Raw genomic sequence first — 24,291 nt, forward strand, 5'->3', positions numbered from 1 at the left:
CAGAATATACATTAACAGATTAATAGAAGGCCAGAGACACATTATCTACAATCAACAAACTCATTTTAACTTAAAACCTGACTATTTGCCTACAAGATCAAGGCCAATTAATTAACCTGTGAAATTGGCTGAACAAGTAAAAATAACTTCTAGTTTTATAATAATCTTTGTTGACAAATGTAAAATGTATTGTTTATTACAATCAACTGCGGTTTAGTTCTATATAAATATAATTAAAGTAAAGTAAAATATAGTCATACTTTACTATCTCTCCTTTAAACTATTCTCACTAATGAAATACCGCCGATACTTTATTTGACCGGTGTTTTATTTCCCATACTGAAACAAACATGTTGACATATATTATATATTCGATCTTTCTAAAATTGTTGACTTTTAAGTTGATTAAGATTTCCTCCCAGCTACCTTTACTACATTCACAGAATATTGTCGTAATATAATTTTGGCACACTTGTTTTGTAATTCAAAGTCGGGTTTTAAAAAAACGATCTTATATCTCACACACAGAATGACTGTAGTCTGTATATAATTCAGACATTAATATATCTTGTTTGAAAAATCTTTTTAAAAGTCAATTAAGAAATAATGAAGAAAAATTCGCATAATTTAAAAAGCTGCGACGTATCTTATTTCAATGTTAAACATAACCTCAAATAACGAGATCAAAAATAGATTCACACCTTTTTTAAAAAAAGCGACTGTCCAAAAATTTGACTAATTACTTCACGCTGTTTCCAAGTTAATTTATCAAAGAGATGGGGAGTAAATTTCACAGGCTAATTTATAAATACATTTAATATTATAGTTAAACAGCTGGGGTAGATTAATATAAGGATAATGAATAAATCTTGTTAGGAAAATTAAGAAAGAGCCTTTAAGACTGAGGAAAATAAGCATCCCTTAAATATTTTCTGTACGAGAAGCATAAAAAAGAACACGAGAAAAGTGGAGAAATAAACAAATTTTAAAAGCATACTGTAATTATATATAAACAAGATAGTATGGGATGCTGTACTGGAGACTAGCGCGAAGCTTCGATTACACACTAGGTTTTAAAATTGAATAATGTAATATTATTATTTATTTATTATTTACATTTAAAACAAATTGTATTTATTAAAATAATCCAATCAATTATTTCTAACGCCACCTGCTAACGTATTTACAAAGCATAGGTTGTTTTCTTCTGACAGACCTTTCAAATTCAAACGAAATATTAAATTCTTCTTCTTCTAGTTCCATGACCGTTATCGATCGTTGGATATCATGTTGGCTACCATATTCACTATCGTGACTTTATTGACAGCAGCTCTAAATAACAATGTAGTTGATTTTCCATACCATTGCCTTAGATTTTTCAGCCATGATGTTCTTCTTCTACCAGGAACACGATTACCTTGGATCTTTCCCTGAATGATCAGCTGTAAAAGATCATATTTTTCAGGGTGTCTCATAATGTGACCGAAGTATTCCAGCTTGCGTTTCTTTATTATATTGACCAGTTGTGTTGTTTGGTTCAGCCGTTTAAGGACCTCCTCATTTCTAACTCTGTCGACCCAGCTTATTTTCAGTAGTCGTCTGTATACCCACATCTCAAAGGCTGTCAAGCGTCTAAGGATAGCCTCAGTTAGAGTCCACGCTTCCACTCCATACAGCAGGACAGGAAAGATGTAGCAAGATGTCATTCGAATTCTAAGGTCAATGCTAAGATCGTGACTGCAAACTACGTTTCTCAATTTTACAAAGGCAGCTCGGGCTTGTTCTATTCGGCTTTTAATTTCTGCGGTTGGATCCCAGCTCTCATTGATATTACTGCCGAGATACACGAGTTTCTCTACTCTGTCCAGTGTGGCATCTCCGACTTTTATACCGTCATCCTGCATATAATTTTGTTTGCTATCATATATTTAGTTTTCTTAACGTTGAGTTTTAATCCATACTGATCACAAGTCTGTTTTATTTTGTTCATTATATTTTGAAGGTCTTCTCCGCAATTAACAAGCACTAAGGTATCGTCGGCATATCTAATATTGTTGACGGTTACTCCATTCACAATAATACCTTCGGTTGTCTCCATTAAGGCTTCCTTAAATATTTCCTCCGAATATAAGTTAAAAAGTAAAGGCGACAATATACAGCCTTGTCTCACTTCTCTTTTTATATTTATTTCAACCGACAGTTCTTGTTCAACCTTTATTCTTGCCACTTGATACCAGTATAGATTTGTAATTATTCGTAGATCTTTGTCAAAAACCTTTTCAAAATCGATTGCACAAATTGACACATTTTGATTTATATCTCTGCATCTCTGTACTAGCACCTGTATACTAAACAAGGCTTTTCTTGTACCCAAACCACTCCTAAACCCAAATTGAGTATTGCTAATTCTGTCATCTAACAGCGTGTAAATTCTGCTGTGTATTACTCGCAGGAAGATCTTCAAAACGTGACTCATCAGACTCAATCACCGCATGTCTTTGGACGATGTTTCTTAGGTATTGTGACAAATGTCGACTTTAATCAATCAGTTGGTAATATCCCAGTGTCATTAATTCTGTTAAAAGAGATTACACAGAGCACACAAATATTAAATTAATAATAAAATATAAATAAATATCATTTGATTGTAAATTTAATTATTATATAAACTAAATAAAATTAGATGTTTTACAAATAATTGTATTTATGAAATTATTTGAAAACGAGAAGTGTCATTAAAATTTAAACAGATGATTCAATATTGTTATTGATTGGATGACATGACTTTTAAATTTTGACAATCGTTACAAATCGAATATTTTATTGACAGATATTCTTTTAATTTTTTACTTCTCATTTAATGTTTGTATTTTGATTGTTGATGGATTTCACTATCAACCTGCAAACGAGGTAGACGTGTGTATATCGGCTCCGGTATTTAGCTTGAAAATTCGAGAAATATTGAGTTGTTTTGCCACAAAGTGTTGTGTCTTAATTAATTGTGCAGTAATAACAAAATATCAAAAATTTGAAATTAATCGCTAGTAAACAATTCACAAACAACAAAGTTCAGTTTTTGTAAGTTACAAGCGTTAAGGCCCGTTTTCACACTACGTCTTATTGTACATTTTGTGGGTCATATAAAACGTACGACAAAATGTACGTTTTGTCCAGTGTATACACACTACGTTTTTCCTTCCGTTTTCTTCCTCATTTCTAATTCAGAGTCTTGAGTTGTGTGAAGTTTGTTTAGTGTTTTTTTTTATTACGGAGGAAACACGGCTGCTTTCTTTTATTTTTTCAACTATAAAGATACTACGACTGCGGAAAAAGGGGATGAAGAGGGAAAAGACAAGATGGTCAAGAGAGTGGGCTTCTAAAAAGAAGCCAGTATTCCCACGTCTCCTTACTAAAAGAGGCGAACCAGATGACTGGCGCAATTATTTGCGAATGGACACCTCAGCCTATTGTCAATTGCTAGAGTTGGTAACACCATACATATTGAAATAAGATACCTCATGAGAAAAGCCATTACACCCCATGAAAGACTCACAGCAACTCTCAGATATGTTACAACAGGACGCAGCGTCAAGGACTTGGAGTTCACAATCATAATATCCAAACCAGCGTTAAGCCAAATAATTCCTGAAATCTGTAATGCAATCTACTTGGTTTTAAAACATAACTACTTAAAAACTTTTATACAATTCAATAAATTCCCCGAGAAAATCGTGGGTGCATTGCCGCAAATCTGACATTATTAGGCTTTTTTGGGAAAAATGAAACGAACTGCAGTGGAACTAACTAGTTGTCAAATAAGTCAAGATCGAACGACTTGTCTGAATATGTATTTTCACGTAACGTTTTATCCTATCAGTTCTCGCAAAACTATGCTTCTCCCATCATTTCTACGATCTGACCTTGGATTTCATTTGGATTCGACAAGACGTACGTTTTGCTGTTTACATGCCACGTTTTATTGTATAGGATTTGTCCTATCCAACAAAACGTACAATAAGACGTAGCGTGAAAACCGGCCTTTACTTACAGCTCCGAGCGGTAAAAGCGGAGAGTATTTGTAGTGAGGGGAACTGTTGAAAAAAAGAGTAATTAGTAATAGGTAATTGATAATTTTACCAAAACAGTACATAGGCGTACACTGAGATTTAACAATAGATAACATTCCATCTAGAACAATGTAGGTAATTTATTGTATAAAGGATAAATTGTGAGAATCCTTTTACGAAAAGTAAGGAAGTCTCTAGGTACTCAATTTAATTGAAGATAAACAACTTATTATGAAGAATAACAATAAATTAAAAGAAACGCAATATTTCATAGAGTAACATACACAATCTGAAGCCAAAATACAGGAGTTGGATTTAGCGAGAGATAAAAGAGGAAAAGGAAGAGACGCAAAGGTTGGATACCAAAAACTATATATATATATACTATATATATATATATATATATATATATATATATATATATATATATATATATATATATATATATATATATATATATATAGTTTTTGGTATCCAACCTTTGCGTCTCTTCCTTTTCCTCTTTTATCTCTCGCTAAATCCATATATCCATATATAACGAATGGTGGAAATGGAACCGGGCTATCGAAAAGCTACAAATACGGCAAAAAACTAATACCGAAAAAGTACAACGACAAGGAAAATCTGACTAAAAGGTATGAAATAAGATTTTGATTGGACAATGGAATATTAGAAGAACATTTGAAACAGGGATATTGCAGCTATCGAAGACACCAAACTAAAGCGAATTTTCTCCACAGAGATTAAGAACTACATATTCTTCAACAATGGAGGCAATGAAAAACTAATTGGGGTAGGAATTTTTGTTAAATAGAAAATTGCAGAACTAGTGGTGAACTGTGAGCCAATAACAAGCAGATTAGGTCAGTTAAAAATGAGGGGAGAGTACACAAAAAACAACATTTAAAAATGTACATTCCCCAATAGAAGATAAGGATGAGAATATTAAAGACTACTTTCATGAACAACTCGAAAAACCATTGTATGATATGAAAATAATTATTGGAGATTTTACCGCAAAAGTTGGTGGGGAGGCTGCTAGGATGGCAAATAATCGGCGGAAAGATCAAACATAGAGGTAGCAATCTAAATGGCAGAACATTGATTGAATTTGCTTTTAAAAGTAATATGCATATTGTGAGCACATATTTTGACCATAAGGAGATTCATAAAGGTACTTGGATATCACCAGATAATCAAAAATAAATCAGGTAGACCATATATTAATAGAAGCGAAACATAATATGGAGGCCGTTAAAGTCAATAGTTATAGAGGAACGGATGCAAATTCAGACCACTTCCTGGTAAAAGTAAAAAATGATGAACAAATGATGCCCACATATACTATGAGTACTAGCCTGCAGGTGAAAAGATATCGTGGTATACTATTGCAGAACGAAGAAATTAGGAAAAAATTCCAAGAAGACAGTAGGTTGGAACGACGCAGAGAAACGATTCAACAAGCAGCCGATTTAGCACTATCAAAACCCTCTAAAAGAGGACAAAAAGATTGGTATGATAATAATTATTTGAGAGCGATGGAGGAGAGGAAAAGATCCAGAATCAATAGCATAAAGAAGAATAATTAAATTAAAGTATTAAAGAAGATTTTGTAAACAACAAAGTCAGAAACTACCAAGAAATAAAAAGAGAACGAAGTCAATATAAAACTCCACCAAAATATTATAAAAATGAGGACGGACATTTAGTAGGATGATAGACAAAAATGTGAACAGATGGGCCATATATTTTAATACTGTACTAAACACCGGTGAAGAACAATATCTTCAAATACAGCAGCCAGTAGAAGAAACAATGAACCGAAATATCAATCATAAAATACCACCAAAGGATACATAATAAAGAGTTTAAAAAATAATAAAGCACGCGACGATTGGGCCTCACTAGACGAAATGGTACAATCGAAGCATTTGAGGACGCTCTAATTTCAGACCTGAAGATAATGCGTGAATGTTTCCGTGAGTTGAAACCCAAACCGAATACCTCACAAACAAAGGTTAGATCGCTACGCCTTTATATGGCGAGCAACGATCATCCTCCTTCGCACCACTGCTTTTGCACCTGTTTTCTCGGCTGCCAAATATTGTGCTTCAATCTCGGTGTAAACATTTTACATGTTAAAAAGGGAAATTCTAACTTTACGGAGATGATTGTTGTAATAATCAAAATCACTCCTACGCAATCACTCTCAATATTAAGCCATATTCCACCGTCAAACCTGCGATGAGTTAATGCCCTTAGAAACTACAATGTTAAAGGGATTTTATTATTTAATAGGGTCAATATGTCATCGAATGCAATAGTCTGTGGACTAGTACGCATTTCGATGCGCATCGCCTCGCCTCGAATTTTCCCATTGGCTCTTTACCTGGAAATCTCTATTTATCGCTCGAACAGCGCATATAAATATTGGCGATTTTCAGGTCAGCAAAGTCGGGCCCTCCGAGAGCCTAGTGCTCTTGGGGCGCTGCTTCCTGCTGTTCCAATTATACTCTGTGGCTGAGAATTGTTTCAACTTAACTTGGTGTTTTTATTTCGACGAAGAAATTGTCATGTAAGAAAGGCACCGAAGATAAATATTTTCCAAGTCCATAACCTGAAAATGGACTTAAGTAGAGGAGCTCTCGACAGTATATTCGAAGCCCTCTACAGAGCACCCGGGGATATTAGAAGGTGGTTAGACCCTTATTTGTTCCCCCGAGGTGACAAATAGACCCCCAAATATAAAAAAACCGCGGAGTGCTAATGTTTAAAAAGATTTTTGAGAAAGGGGTGAATTTGTCCCTATGCACTAGGGTCAAATACACTTAGTTGCCCACACCATTGCTAACATTTCCTTTTCTATTGTGGAGTACTTGGTTTCGGTTTCATTTAGTGTCCTGGAAGCAAAGGCAATTGGTTTATCACTGCCAACTGGTCCTTGGGAAAGTACTGCACCGATAGCGAAGTTACTGGCATCTGTTGTGAGGTTAAATGGTTTGGAAAAATCTGGATATTGCAATTATATCTTATTCATTAATAATTTCCTGCATGTTTCAAAGCATTCTACGAATTCGGGTGTATGTTCGATCTTTGCATCCTTTTTTATGCATCTTGTTAGAGGTTTTGTGATTTTTGCGAAGTCTCGAATAAACTTCCTGTAATATCCCAGTAGTCTAAGAAATCCTCTTATTTCTTTCGCTGTTTTCGGTATTGGATATTTTTCTATTGCTTCAATTTTCGCTGGATTCGGTTTTATGCCTTCTTGTGTGACTACGTGTCCTAGAAAATTAACTTGCTTTTTTAAGAATTCGCATTTGTCGACTTGGATTTTTTAGTCGGGCTTCTCTTAGTCGTTGAAATACTTTTGTGAGATTTACCATGTGTTCCTGTAGTGATGTTGAATATACTATTACGTCGTCCATATAGACGAGGCATATTTCTCCTTGAAGTCCCTTCAATACGTTGTCCATCATACGTTGGAACGTGGACGGAGCGTTCTTAAGTCCAAATGGCATTCTTAAATATTCATAGTGTCCATTTTCCACATTAAATGCTGTTTTGGGAATATCTTCTTCAGCCATCTCGATTTGGTGAAATCCGCTTGCTAAGTCGAGGGTCGTAAAATATTGACATCTTCCCAATTTGTCAAAAATATCGCTAATGTGAGGAATTCTGTATCTGTCGTCAATTGTCTTCTCGTTTACCTTTCTATAATCTATCACTATCCTCCACTTTATTTTACCGGATGAATCTGGTTTCTTTGCCACGACCCAAATAGGCGAGGACCATGGCGATTGACTTGGTCGAATGATCCCTTGCTCTAACATTGAAGAGATTTGTTTCTTTACTTCTTCCTTGTGCACATACGGATACCGGTATGATTTCGTATATACAGGCTCCTCATCCTTGGTTCTGATGTGGTGTTTAACTTCGTTAGTAAAGCTGAGAGGAGTGTCTGGTTGGTGAAATATATCGGAGAATTTTCGGCATAGGTGGCGAACTTGTTCCTCTTCTTCTTCGTTAAGATGTTCGGTTTTAATTATGTCGTCGATATCTTGTCTGTAGTCTGGTCCGGAGGTTGTTTCCATGGAATATATATGGAAATCTTGAATGTCTATTTTATTGCTTTCGAGTGGTTCCATAAGAGAAAGATGAATGGGGTCTGACGTGAAGTTGGCAATTTCGGTCCAGGCGAGGTGGTTCTCGGCGTTAGTAAGGGCTTCTCGTACTACGACGCCTTGTACTTTTTGGGTAGGAATAATGATGGTTCCTTTTTCTTCTTTGACAGGAATTTTCACTTGGCTAATAGAATTTGCTTCCAAATGAATGGAATAAAATTGTGTTTTATTTGTTTCGTAATATTTAATGGGAATTGTAGAATCTTTTGTAACTAGAAGCGATTTAGGGAAGTTTAATTGGGCTTCGAAGAGTTTAATACATTTGGACAAATTATATGCAGTTTTTGTACATACACCTCTACACAAAAGTTGTTCAAAATTAAATTTTTTATCGAAATCTCTGCGCACTCTGCGGTTTTTTCATATTTGCGGGTCCAACATAATCAAAAGCCTATCATCATTCAATCTTCGCTTATCCACTGCTGGACATAGATCTCCCTCATAATTTTCCATCTATTTCGATCTTGTGAATCTTGCATCCAATTGCTATGACAACGTTTTAGATCGTCAGTCCAACGTGTTGGTGGACGACCTCTACTTCGGTAGGCATCATCTCTTGGTCTCCATTCCAGAATCCGCTTTGTCCATCTGTTGTCTGTCATTCGAGCCACGTGACCTGCCCAGTTCCATTTTAGTGTTGCTACTCTCTCTACTGCATCAGCCACTCCTGTTCTTTGTCGTAGCTGGCGATTTGGGATCTTGTCTCGTAGTGAAACGCCCAACATAGCACGCTCCATCGCCCTTTGACACACACGGATCTTTTGAACTGTTCTCCTTGTCATGGTCAACGTTTCGGCACCGTAAGTTAACACTGGCAAAACACACTGATTAAACGTTTTTCTTTTAAGGCATATTGGTATATCAGACGATTTGAAAATATGGTTCAGCTTGCCGAAGGCTGCCCAAGTCAGTCTTATACGACGGAGAAGCTCAACGGTTTGGTTATCTTTTCCTATGCGAATCTCATGACCTAGGTATTTATAGGCCATTACCTGGTCTATGGATCTTGTTCCTACGCATATATCTTCGCTGACTACAAGATTTGTCATCATCTGGGTTTTAGATATATTTATTTTCAATCCCCCTTCTAGCGAGGAAAGGTAGAGCTGATTTAAAAGTTCTTTGGCCTCATCTATCCTATCAGCTATTAGTACAATATCATCTGCAAACCTTAGATGGCTAAGCTTTTCTCCGTTTATGTTTATGCCCTTGTCGGTCAGTTTTGCCCTTTTACATATATATTCCAAAAGCGTAGTGAACAGTTTCGGCGATATGGTGTCCCCCTGGCGTACTCCACGTTGTATCGGGAATTTCTGGGTTTGACGATCACCCACTCTAACACTGGCTGTTGCGTTTTGGTATATATGTTTAATCAAAAGCCTATATCTTTATACTTATTTTTGCGATAAGACATGTACTAATTGAGAATGTTCGATTAGTTCTAGCTACAGTCTATACGACCACTAAAAATCGTATTAATTTTAATAATTGATTAATATCGAAAAAGTAATGATTTCTATTAATTAATTGACAACCCAGACAATAATTCAGGTTCAACTTAAAAAGAGAAAAGGTAACTAGAGAAGACAAAGCATGTAAAACGGCTATAATCAAATTGAAACAAATTCACTCATAATAAAGAAGAGATTCTTCAGAATTTGAACGCGCAGTTTTGTTTATAATCTTTGAAAAACGCCTGATTAAATGTAAAAGCAGAACGAATATACTGATTAAAAATTCTTAGTATTATTCACTTTCAGATAATGAATTTATTTTCTGTTTTTTTTTTAAATTCACTTAAGGTCAACAATAAGCAGATCGAATAAATTAGCAATATTAGAGACAAGACCTCAGTGGATCTATATAATAAACATTTATAAAAACCAGCAGAAAAAAACTTTTTAAATATTACTGCGCTAATTGGTCTGGAAACGCAATAAGAAGAGCTTAAGAGAGCTAAGAAGAAGAGTTTGGAAGTCGTTAAAGCATCTGACAGTTCACAGTTTGGTTACAAGATTCAATAAAAGGTGGACAAGCTGTGGGTAAAATACAAAAACAAATAATATGGAAAGGATAGTTAGGTCATACTAAAGGGCTGATATATTCATTATATATAGGAAGTAACAAAAAACAACACGCAAAATACTTTTGCAGTTATTTTATATCCAATAAGCTGCTATAATTTCAATTAAAACACTATTACTACAAGTTTCAATTTTTTCATATGGTTCTCATTTATACAGCTGTTGACTAGTAATACAGTAAAACTTGTGTTAACGGACACCTGTTCACTGTTCACTATTTAATTTTTCTTTTTAAGAAATTATTGTAATTTTACCTGCCAACAACGGACAGTCAGGTAAAGGTGATTAAAAGATTAAAATTTGGACTCCGGAAATCTAAATATGTATAGTTTATTTCACGAAAAATGGTTGAATTCTTAATGATTCCAATAAAACCCGACCGCAAGTACCCCAGCTTAGTCAAAATTCAGGTAAAATTGAAGCTACTGTGTGGTTGTGAGTGTGGTTATCTTGTTTGTATAATAAATTCCTGGTAATATAAAAACGATTAAAAAATCGTATAAAATTATAAAAACGATTAGAATAGATTTTATTTCATAAAGTTGTAAACATTTTAACAGTGAGTTTCATTATCAATGGTTAATCTTTTAATGACCACAATAAATTTGTTGATCGTTAAGTATTTCCTGAAATAATTATACAGGTTCCCTCTATTCTGTATAATTTGTAAAAGTATATAAAACCGATAAGAAATTTTTAAATATACATTTTGTTTCATTTAGTTGAAAGTGTTACCAGTGTTATACCTATTTATACCTATAAAACAGCATTATGTGGCGTCCGTGGAAAAACATTGATGGTGCTTCTTTCAGTGTTCCAGCAAAGAAAAAGCATTTATCTGCTGACGCTAGAGAAATCGTAAAAACAATATATAGTTCTTTGCTTACAAGAGGACTTACTGCTAATACTGCTGCCAGTGAAATATCTGATTTAACGAAAATACCTCTAACCACAGTGAAAAGAATTACATCAAATCCCATTAAGTCAAGAAGGAAGCGTAAAGATGCCGGTTCTACCAAATGTATTGACGAAAGTGATACAGACCTAATAAGACGAAAAATTTACACAATGTACGAAGAGCAACGGATACCTACATTAGATGCTTTAAAACAACGGCTTACTAATGATGATACACAAATAAACTGTAGCCGCATTAGTCTTTGGAGGATTTTGTCTAAAATGGGCTTCAGATATCGTACAATTGACAAAAGGCAAGTGCTTATGGAGTCCCATCGTTTACAAAAGTGGCGTACTGAATATATAACTTCCATAAGAAAGTACCGTACAGAAGATCGACCAATAATTTATCTGGACGAGACATGGATTGACACTCATGAAACACCATCCAAAGGATGGTCCGATTCCTCCAACAGGTGTCAAACAAAAGCTACATCAAACAAAGGGAAAAGAATAACAATTTTACATGCAGGATCAGAAAATGGTTGGGTCCTAAATGCCTTATGGCTTTCTGCAAAGAACATTAAAGACTCCTGCGTGGACTACCATGAGGATACAACGGCAGAGCTTTTTGAGCAATGGTTTAAGAATTGTCTTATACCTAACCTTCCTCAAAATAGTGTGATAGTAATGGACAATGCAAGTTACCACAGTCGTCAATTACATAAGTCTCCAAGTGCATATAACACGAAAATTGAAATTCAAAACTACCTGTTAGAAAACGATATATATTTTGAAGAAAGTTATTTAAAAAATGAACTGTTAGAAGTGTTAAAATCATTTTGTATTAAAAAAGTATATGTTTGTGACGCATTGGCCGAGGACATGGGACATACAGTGTTACGGCTTCCGCCCTACTATTGTTTATTTAATCCCATAGAGCATATGTGGCACCAACTAAAGTCAAATGTTAGGTCACAAAATGTTTCTCCGACTTTAAGTGGTAGTGTAGTCGAATTAATAAGGAAATGTGTTGATGATATCTCCCCAGAAAGTTGGAAAAATTCAGTACGCCATGTAATGAACGTAGAAAATTCATATGTTACTTTGAATCACATAATTAAAACAATTGTTATTAATCTTGAAGAGGATAGCGACAGCGAAACAGAATTAGGTATTTAGGAATTCATAAATATATTTTGGTTATTTTGGGTATTTTTTTTTTGTAAATGTTAACTTGTATATATTTTTCTATATTTTTTTTTCAATTCATCTATTTTTTGTACATTATGTATTCGTTTGTATGTATATACTGTAAATAGAACTATTATTACTGTACATTTTTAACGATATCCGATTAGGAAGAGCAAAAACTTTTAAACACGCTAGTTTTTTGCTGACAGTCCTAAGCCTGTAAAAAGTGTGAAGGAAAGTACCTTTCTGAATTTAGATCTATATACTACAATTATTCACGTAGAACAAAAAAACTACTTTCTTCATGTTAAAAATTGTTCAATTATCAAGTATATTCGCTTGAACAACCTGAAAATACCATATGAAATAATTTAATAAATTTTTATAATCGTTATTATACAGCTACCAATGAAATATATTAAATAACAAACCTTCTGAAGTGCGACCCTGTGTACTTCGGTAGTTTATTGAGAGACTCTTGTATACACAATAGGATCAACTCAGGTAACCATTAAGCACTCAACCATTTTTCGTGAAACAAACTTTACATAACTTATTGTAACCCTAAAATTAATTATATAAGTAGATATGAGTAGCAGAGATGCAAAACTTACTCGTTACCCTTAAACGAGTTTTTCAGGACATGTAAAAAACTTATTGTGTCTGACTAATTAACTTAAGTAAAATGAATTTTCTGCTTGTGAAACATTACCCTGGTCTCAATAAAGAAGCTAAGAATTAAAAAATCAGAAGCAACATTTTAATAGAAAAATATTAAGTTATATATCGTAATAGTTGAAACTCAACCAAATAGAAAATAGTAAAGTAGACAGTTTTTGAAATATTTTTTATTTATAGAACTTAAACAAAACAATATTATTTATTAAAAAAACGTAATGCTAATAATTTTATTATTATTAAGGCCAAAAAAATGTTAAATAGAGAGCCCATTAGCTTCCTCTATTATTTCAATGTGCTCTTCCCCATTGTTTTCTTCTACTCCTTCAAAATTATTATCCAAAATGGGGACATAGAACTGCAAATTGTCATAGGTTCTCCAGTTCTCACCAAAATGAGTGTTAAGGAGTTTTTCCACATCTTTAATTTTTTATTTTGCAACCATGACGTTGTTTGGAAGGAGAGCTGGAATAATCTGATTAATTTTCTTTTCCTTTTTTAATATTGGTTTCTGGACGCCTAGATTGCACCTGTAATTAATTTCACCCTGCACAGTCACATTGTTTTGATTAGTTTTTTCTATGTTTATTCTTTTGGAAGCAGCAAATTTGAAGTGGATTTGGCCTGGAGGTTTTACAACTGTAGCAACTGCTTTCCAGTCTTGAACGGCTACCTGGGTCCCAACTATTCTAACTGTGCTAAATTGAGAAAACAAATTCCAATATTCACTAGGTTGTATTATTGTGTCCTTTTTTCTAATTTTTTTGGGTAATCCTCCCGAATACCCTATCGGGAGGAATAAAGGAGTGTCCAACCACAGGATAAGTAACAGTAATTTTTTTGCAACTTAACGTTTCATATAAAAATTAGCACAACATGCCAATCACAGTTATGTTTTTATTTTGGCCGGGACGGCCATCGCAGAAAATCATTATTTCCTTTATTTCTGAAAGGTCCTTATTTCTAAGATAGTGGTAAAAAATCGAAGCGATTTCATTAGACCCTTTATATCTTTGGTGTTCACACCATGTATAAGCATACACCGAACCAGGATTTTGAACACTAGTAGTATTTCCCTCACAGATAGTAAAATTGTAGAGGTACAGTTGCCTGCTATAATAGGCAGCCTGGTCTGGAACACGTCGCAACACAAGGTTCTTTTGACAATCAAAAGAAAGTTTCAGTACAGAAGACCCGTCGTCTTTTTTCAGCATGAAATAAAAAGTGTTTGCTTTCATTTTATGAACCGCATGTTCAGCCATAACTTCAACCTTCCTCAGTCCTGCAGGCATCGTTTGTATTTGGCATCTCAGACGAATGCATGGCGAACAAGCATCTGTTGCTGGAGTCTTGAAACTGATATTAAAATAATAGTTGAAAATATATAGGAAGTAACAATACTTTACCTGCAGGTTGTCATTCACTGATTGGTTGTACTGTTTCCAGAGTTTTTTTGCTGTACAATCACTTGGCATATAGTGTCTGGTACTTTTATCCCTTGTATAATGGGACTCCACAAACTGTAGTGATTTTAAGAAATTTGAAACAGCCTCTTTTTTACCTTTAAATTGTTCAGTTTTTTTGTCACCTCCCCTTCGTTCTCTTGGAGACTGGAATTCTAAAAGATACTTCTTGCCAATATTTTGAACGCGGTATTTAGAAATACCCAAAATTGTAAGAAAAGCTTTGGAGCAAACTTGTACCATTCCCTCGAGACGAGTTGACACGAAATATTTTATGGATATACAGCTTTTTCTCTCTACATTGTTATCCAGTCTTTCATAATTTTTTCGTTTTCTATTCTTTACTGCAGCTAGTTGCTTCGTATGTTTTAAAATAAAATTATCTTGGTCCACCTTATTTGGTGTGTCATAAAAATATTGATGGAAACGCTGGACATCTTGGAGTTTTAAACAATAAAATGTTTTTGAATGAGTGCATGTTGGTAATGAAGGAAAGCCTTTTGCTGTATGCCTGGAATAAATAAAACTAAAATTAATGAACTGTCTGAATAATTAAAGCAAAAATTATTTATCTCAACATAACCTCAAATAAACCTACCTATTCCGTTTCTCAATATTCCTCTTCCACTTATCTTTAACTGCTCTTGTTTTTTTTTACTCTTGTTTTCTTCGGTTTAGGATCCATTACTATTAACACTGTTAAAAACACTAATTAAAACAAAACCTGTATTACTTTTATTTAAACAGTAAACTTTTTAATGTTTGCAACAAAGCGAATACAAGCATGAAATGTTAGGTTAGATTCGTTAAAACAAGGTACGGGCGAGTTTTGCTGCAGAATATGCAAAGAGCTACTTTTGCAACCAACTGTTACATAGAACGAACTAGTTTTGCTCCCAACTCTTATTTTATATAGTGAAAATCAAGAGAAACGAGCACGTTTTGCTACACTTTGGCATAAGACTATACGTGTCAGAATCCATAACTATCTCAAATTTTTAATTTTTGGTAACGAGCGAGTTTTGCATCTCAGCTACTCATATGTGCTTATGGTCATAAAACTAGGTACTTAGGTATATCGAGTTTGATTTGGAAAACCCATTTTAGAATTTATTTATCCTTTGTGCACATTTCTAATTTAGTAGCGATATTTTAATCTAAGGGTAATAGTGTCTTCGACTAAAAGAATGTTTTTAAGTTTGGAAGAAAAATATCGGTAATAAAAACATCTGAAAAAAATAATTACAGTGTTCGAATTTTGAAAAGTTTCAAATAGGAAAAACTCAAGTTAGTGACATTTTAAAGAAACAGACTGGCAAAGTGAAAGTGAAAATGTTTGACAAAAAAAGAGGATTAAAACTGAATGTGTTGAAGTGATTTGTAAGAACAATCCATTACCTATAGTTTATTTTTATGAACGAGAGAGTAATTAGCATAATTTTAACTGGTAGCTCGGACCACTCCATGGGCGTGCTCAAGATTAATTGAAAAATTACTTTGAATAATTGTAAAAAATAAATGAATTATTTCAGTGTTATAAAGTGTTATGTGTATGTAAACAAAAGTGACCTCTTTTATCACACACTATATTAGAACTGACTGGCCTACATTAAAAAGGGTTTTAAAAAATTCACATTTTTTTTTAATTTTTAAAAATTACAAAAGAGAAAAAGAGTTTTTAAAACCGTCTAAGGTATGTTAAATAGATGAATAAAAATATTAATATAAAACTTACAGCTACTTGTTACAAATCCAAATCAGATTCAGAAGATGAACTTTCAGAACCAAGATTTATAATAACTGGCTCGATCATTTTATCAATAATATTGTCCAGCTTCCACATTTTTTCCTCTTCTTTAATAGTGTGATTTACTGCCTTTTCCCAGTTTTCAGGTTTTACATTATTTACGGCCTTCAAAAACAACTGTTTAACATCATGAATTTTAAAAGTGGTATTTTTTCTTGAAACTTCACTCTTTATCTGTGCCCATACCAGTTCAATCGGGTTTAATCAACAATGATATGGTGGGGATCTAAGTACTGTCATTCCACGATTTTTGGCAATTTCATCAATTTCGTATTTTTTAAATTTTTCTTTATGAAGGGCACACAACGAATAAAGTTCCTTTCTTATAGATCCGGGATGGTACGTAATATTTTTTGAACTCAGCCAATTCTGCAAGTCTTTTTTTAACCACTTGGTTGTGGGCAGTCCTTCTATAAGTCTGGAGTGATAACTTGTATTATCCATTACTATTACACAGTTCTTAGGAAGAAGATCTATCATTTGTTCGAACCATTCTTGAAAGACATCAACGTTCATGTCTTCATGGTAGTCACCGGTACGAGTTGATTCAAAAGTTAATAAACCACCTTCAACAAAACCGTCTGAACTGCCAATGTGTACTATTATCATCCTGCGTCCCTTTCCTGATGGTGGGTTTAAACCAGTAGATAAGTTATTTACAAAAGCGTGCCTTTGACTTGTAACAGTTTCATCCTGCCAAAATTTATTTGGTGTATGACCCTCGTTGATCCATGTTTCATCAAGATAAAATATTTTTCTTTTTTGGTTTCTCATTTCCTTTATGGTTCTTAGAAAATGTCTTCTCCATATGACAATATCGCTTCTTTCTAATAAAATAGACTTTCTGGGATTCTTTTTCCAGCGGAAGTCTATTTCTTTTAAAAGTTTCCATAACGTACTTCGACTCATTTCTGGGTAATCCTTATCATCTCGAACTGAGACAAGAACTTTATCCAATGTTGGAAATTCTTGTCTAAAGAAGAATTCATGCACTTTCCGTCGAAGTCCTTCTTTAAAATGATATTCTATTTGAAATTTTGGTTTCCCTGGAGCATTACGTGGCATTTGAAAACTACCACATTTCTCTTCTTTAATAACTCTGTAAATCGTAGATTTCCCAACACCAAGTGTACTGCTAACTAACTCAACGGTCTCATCAACACTTTCACATAAACGTTTGTCTGTAAATGATTTAAAACAATTAAATACTAATGTTTTTTCATTAACTGTTAGAGGACCAATTTTTCGGCGTTTACACGGCACTTCCAAATTTTCCATAACACTAGTATACACAATAAACTGCACCTTGCAACTGAAGTACCTACTTTTAGTGAACTGTTAAGAATTTTGAATACGCCACTTGGACCTTCCTACAAAATGGAAAAACCCACTATCACATTTTCTGTGGAATAAGTTTAGAAGGTAATTATCTAGTCAATTACTGTCGTAGATTCCTGGAATTAAAGAATTAAATGTTTGATTGTTGAAACCCTTACTTCGTGGAATGCACTCATTTCAGATAAAATAAAACGTTTTATTTTATCTAAAGAATTAAACTTTATTTTGCAAATAGGCAAAGAATTAAACTTTATTTTGCAAATAGATAAAATAAAACGTTTTATTTTATCTAAAGAATTAAACTTTATTTTGCAAATAGGTAGGTACTTATTAAACTTTTATTGGTTATATATAACCAATAAAATAAACATCTTACATTTCTTGCAAAGTCATTAGTACCTGTTAACCTCCATGACTCCGACACTGGCAACCTTATTTAGGGATTAGTAATCCTCACAACTATTGTATTCTATTCTGCTCCAACCTTTATACCTGGTGGTCATACTCAATTTAAAATTGTTTTCCTATATACTTCTGTAAACTTGTTGACAAATATCTGTTTTTCATTGAGTCACCCGTATCAACAGTTTAGGGATTTGCATACATAATTTATTGTTTTATTACTCTCTCATACATAAAAATACACTATAGACAGATAAAAAAAGAAAGAGCTTAAGAGGTGGCGAAAGAATTCAATTTGAATTTTAAAGCTTCCAATGGTTCACTCGACAAGTTTTGCTTGAGACATAACATTAAATTTAGAGACATTTCTGGAGAAGCTGCAAATATTAACCTTGACGCCATTTCAGACTAGCAAAGAAAACTGCTAAATTTATTAAGTGGCTATTTACCTGAAGATATTAATAACGCTGACGAGACTGGTCTGTAACATCGAGCCTTACCAAGAAAAACTTTTACATTTCGTAAAATGCAAAAAAAAGTGCACTGGGGCTAAATCTGTTAAGGAAACGCTGACCGTATTATTGTATGTAAATTTAAATTGGGAAAAAGAAAAACCTTTGGGATTGGTAAAATTAAAAATCCTCGATGTTTTGAAAATTTTCATCTTGATAAACTCCAAGTCGACTTGTACTACAACAAGAAAGCCTAAATGACCAGAAATATCGTGACAGATTGACTTTACAAATTTGCCAAAAAAATAAAACGTCAAAAAAGAAAAATTCTCTTATTCCTAGACAACGCATCCCATCCGGATATTCAGTTACCTAACATATCGATAAAATTTTGACACCAAATACTACAGCACTTTGTCAACCTTTAGACCAAGGAATAATTAAAAACTTTAAATCCCTGTATGGAAAGTTTTTGATGAGAAGAATATTATCATATATGGAATGTTCTTTATCAATGGCTGAACTGTACAAGTCCTTAACGATTGCTAACTCCTTAATTTGAATTGTGGCAGCATGGAGACACGTTTCAACCAAAACAATTGAAAAGGGTTTTATTAGGTGCGGTTTTTTGAAAAAACGATAGTAATGGAGAAGAAGTTGTGGAAAATCTGGAAAGACCTGGAAGATGATTTGCCATTGTCAAACTTTTGCGAAAGTCAAAGTTGAACATTTTTTGAACTACCTGGAGATTAATGCAGCTCTATTGACGGAAAATCCTGAAGTAAACTTAGCTAGTTGTGTTAGTGATTTTAAAGTAAACGAACATGTGTCTAATGTTTTTGGCAATGATAGTGACGATGAACTAGAACTTACTACAACTGTAAGTAATTTAAATGATTCTTACCTAAAATTAAGAGAATTATTTTTTATGTATAAAGGTGATGCAAGACTAAGTCAAAAAATATCTGATGTAATTCTAAATGTTGAGTCAGAAATTGGGAAAAATAATATTCAAAACAAAAAACAAACCAAAATTGATGATTTTTTTTAAGAAGTAATACCTAGTTTCACTGTACTTCAAGCGCAAAATACATTACCTCATTTTTGGCACCGAAAAATAAAGATTACCTGTTAACCACGTTCTATAACAAGCTCCTGTTTTGTAATTACAACACAACCCTCGAACTTTCAATTACGAGGAAATCCTCATGTAATACTATATATAGCACCTCTTGAAATATGTTTAATGCACAACTGCGGGAGTGAAACACGACACCGCTTTTGTTAAAACAGGTAACACGCAAATTTAAATTTAAAAACGTTCATCATCACTTTTGATAGTAACCGGACATACTAAAAAGGTAAATGTGGAAATGAACAATATATAAATTTGCTTATTCAACAAATTATAAGGTATCTGCTAAAATATTTGATAATTGAGTTTGCTGTATTTTAGCGTATAGTGATTTTAATTTTACTTATTAACAAGTTGTTCGAAGAAAAATTAAATAGTCAAGAATTAGTTTTATCCAAAGCTCCTAATAGGTCTTCCAATAGGGACTTTCGAACTTTGACAGTTGGTAGAATCCATATTGTTAAAGCTTAATCTGTCAAATTAACTGTCATTTATTCAGCCTGTTTTTCCAAATCATCATGGATGTATATGCGTACAACATCTTCTTCTTCTAGTTCCGACCGTTATCGATCGTTGGATATCATGTTGGCTACCATATTCGCTATCGTAACTTTATTGACAGCAGCTCTAAATAACGATGTAGTTGATTTTCAGCCTTAGATTTTTCAGCCATGATGTTCTTCTTCTACCAGGACCACGATTACCTTTAATCTTTTCCGGAATGATCAGATGTAAAAGATCATATTTTTCAGGGTGTCTCATAATATGACCGAAGTATTCCAGCTTACGTTTCTTTATTATATTGACCAGTTGTGTTGTTTGGTTCAGCCGTCTAAGGACCTCCTCATTTCTAACTCTGTCGACCCAGCTTATTTTCAGTAGTCGTCTGTATACCCACATCTCAAATGCTGTCAAGCGTTTAAGGATAGTCTCAGTTGGAGTCCACACTTCCACTCCATACAGCAGGACAGGAAAGATGTAGCAAGATGTCATTCGAACTCTAAGGTCAATGCTAAGATTGTGACTGCAAAGTACGTTTCTCATTTTTACAAAGGCAGCTCGGGCTTGTTCTATTCGGCTTTTAATTTCTGCGGTTGGATCCCAGCTGTCAATGATATTACTGCCGAGATACACGAGTTTCTCTACTCTGTCCAGTGTGGCGCATCTCCGACTTTTATACCGTCATCCTGTATATAATTTTGTTTGCTAACTATCATATATTTAGTTTTCTTAACATTGAGTTTTAATCCATACTGATCACAAGTCTGTTTTATTTTGTTCATTAGATGTTGAAGGTCTTCTCCGCAATTAGCAAGCACTAAGGTATCGTCGGCATATCTAATATTGTTGACGGTTACTCCATTCACAATAATACCTTCGGTTGTCTCCATTAAGGCTTCCTTAAATATTTCCTCCGAATATAAGTTAAGAAGTAAAGGCGACAATATACAGCCTTGTCTCACTCCTCTTTTTATATTTATTTCATCCGACAGTACTTGTTCAACCTTTATTCTTGCCACTTGATGCCAGTATAGATTTGTAATTATTCGTAGATCTTTATCGTCCAATCCAGCTGTTTCCAATATTTCTAGCATTTTGTTATGTCGGACTTTGTCAAAAGCCTTTTCAAAATTGATTGCACAAATGTACACATTTTGATTTATATCTCTGCATCTCTGTACTAGCACCTGTATACTAAACAAGGCTTCTCTTGTACCCAAGCCACTCCTAAACAAAAATTGAGTATTGCTAATTCTGTCCTCTAACAGCGTGTAAATTCTGCTGTGTATTACTCGCAGGAAGATCTTCAAAACGTGACTCATCAGACTTATTGTCCGATAATCACCGCATGTCTTTGGACGATGTTTCTTAGGTATTGTGACAAATGTCGACTTTAACCAATCAGTTGGTAATATCCCAGTGTCATAAATTCTGTTAAAGAGATTACACAGAGCTTTAATTCCATTTTCTCCCAAAAACTTTAGTATTTCAGCACTTACTTCATCGGGGCCAAGTGCTTTTCCATTTTTTGACGTTTGTATTGAACGTGTAACCCCACTTTCTGTTATAGATGGACCTGATATAGCAATCGGTGTATAGTGTTCTACTCTCTCATCTTCAAATAATTCAGAAATGTAGTTTTCCCATTATTTTAACTGTTCATTGATGTCTAATATTCTGTGTCCGTTTCTGTCTTCTAAACTTTGGGATACTTGTTTCCGTTTGTTTCCAGCGACCTCTTTTAATTTCTTGTGCAGATGAAATGTATCGTATTTCTTTTCATATTGTTCAATTTCATTACATTCTTTACTATGAAATTGTGTTTTCGCGTGTCTTATCTTCTGCCTGATGATTGCGTGGATCCTCTTGTATTCGTTTTTATCTTTATTTCTGACTTCAATAACACGTGAAACTAATAAAATTGTTTAATCAAAATCAGTGTTCTGTTCGGGAAACGTTCCGCGGTTGCCATAATCGTCCTACCGAGATGACTACTCGCAGTGTTGTGGACAAATTTAAGTAGACTGGTTCTGTAAACAATTTACTAAAGTCAAAGCCACGTACGAAGATAGCTAATTTTATTACAAGTGGATCAAGTAAGCAAAATTTTCTATCACAACATATTTATGTATACAATTTGACTGCTCTATTGTGTCAATCAGCGCTTCTCAACAAGTTCTGGGAATGTAATATTATAGTACTTATACAGTAACTTTAATAACGAACACGTTTTAATGATTTTTGTTTAATTTCTTGTGATGTATAATGTAGGTTTACTAAATAATCAAAGTTATGCCATTATAAGAACAAATTATTAGACACATTATTAGAAAAATAAGGTTTCATCCAGATATATCATTGAAAAATGATTAAAGTTATCTAAAAATTGTTATCGACAAAGAAATATGTACTTCGGCGAGAAGATCTGTGAAGATTGTGTGAAGGTGTGTGAAAAGAAGCGGGATGGTCGAATATTTCGCCAAATTACCATCGGATCGAAAAGCTGAAAAATAAGTTTTCAATATTTTTCAAAAATCTGCCGAATGATACCAAATACGAACCTCCGGCCGTTCCCATTAGAGTGGGAAGGAGGGCAACTTTAAAATCTTATGCTCAGATTTTATTTCCTTATGCAAAATCAAGTAATAGCCTAAGCTGAAAATATTCTGCAAAGACTGGTCCTTTGGCAAAAATCAAACTAAAACAGTAAGTAGTAAGCAAAGAAACAATCAGATGTAAAATAGAAATTGATGGCATCAGTATTGAACAAGTAATGGAAATAAAATACCTGGGAATTACACTGTCTAGCTATGGAGACCTGGACAAAGAAGTGATAGATCAAGTACAAAAAGTAAATAGACTGACAGGATGCCTTAATAACACTATATAGCGAAACAGACACATTAACACTGAGATGAAGTCACGAATTTATAAAGCCTGTTTAAGACCAATAATGACATATGGCTCAGAAACAAGACCCGACACAGCCACAACGCAAAGGCTACTGGAAACTGCAGAGATGAGAGTACTGAGAAGAATTACAGGAAATACGCTGAGAGATCTACAGAGAAGTGCAAGAGGGATCTAAAGAGAACCACATAAGCAGAATGGAGGAGACCCGTGTCGTCAAAATAGCAAAAGATAAGTCACCAATCGACAGAAGAAGTATCGAACGACCACATAAAAGATTGAGTAACAACCCTCCATAGAGGTATTAATCCGTCAATGTACAAGCAGAATTGCTTATAAAGAGGAAGAAGAAGAAAGTCAAGTAACTGGTTAAAAGGATTTAGCCTTATATCCTAGGAAAATTATGGAATGGTTTAATATATCGCGAAATACATTTCCTAATAAAAAACTGAAAAATACGTATTTAATATTGACCATCTGTTAACATGACCCCCACCCTACACCCTAAGATTGGAGCCGGGGCAACTTTCTTCTTCTTCTTCTTTTTATATACACATGACTCTATCTGTTTTTCAGTATGCCTCTAGAAAGTTGTCTATTTGTTGTCATTCGGCTTATATGCTCTTTGGGAGCTACTTTAAAATCTTTAATAGGAACCTTCATTTTTATTTCAGATTATGATTTTACCAAATCTTTTTAAAAAACTGTTTTCAGTACCATAAAAATTAGTTTGCAGACTTCTGATGGTGTACTGACTTCTAACTCTGTGTTTGTTTTTTGTGTTTGTCATCTATCGCAATTATAAAAAAAATTCAGATAAAATTTGTTTACTTTTTCAAGTAGAGCCCGAATCTGCAATAGAAATGGAGTTTTCCGTTCAAGATTTTATAGTTGTTTTCCGACCCACCACCAGGTAGAGAGTGTGGGGTCGTATTTAGTGCCATTCGATAGATTTTTTTAAAACATTAAAAACGTGTTTTTTCGTTTTTTACTTGAATGTGTATAACTCGTTTTTTAAACAATTCGTAACATGTTCCTTATAAAAGTTACTTATATTTTTATAAGGAATCCAAATCTTAAAGATTTACACTCAAGATTTTAACGTTGACCCCTCTCGGTTTAAGAGTGTGGTTGGAGGATCGTGTTTGGTAAAATTCGATAGATTTTTGAAACATATTAAAC

General features: G+C 33.9%; 1 protein-coding gene across 12 annotated transcripts in view; it reads right to left on the reverse strand.

The window, feature by feature from the left end:
• Trpm (transient receptor potential cation channel, subfamily M) overlaps window positions 1-24,291 on the reverse strand; it is an 888,877-nt gene that overhangs the window by 751,011 nt on the left and 113,575 nt on the right. Inside the window, exon 1 of one of the 12 annotated variants that reach the window (XM_072523324.1) lies at window positions 19,692-19,857. The exons of the other annotated variants lie outside the window; for them this stretch is intronic. The gene's annotated coding sequence lies outside the window, so the exon portion shown is untranslated. Of the gene's footprint in view, window positions 1-19,691; window positions 19,858-24,291 lie in introns of those variants that run through there. 12 annotated transcript variants of the gene reach the window in all.

This window comes from Diabrotica undecimpunctata, chromosome 2, assembly GCF_040954645.1.
Source record: "Diabrotica undecimpunctata isolate CICGRU chromosome 2, icDiaUnde3, whole genome shotgun sequence".
Taxonomy (NCBI): domain Eukaryota; kingdom Metazoa; phylum Arthropoda; class Insecta; order Coleoptera; family Chrysomelidae; genus Diabrotica; species Diabrotica undecimpunctata.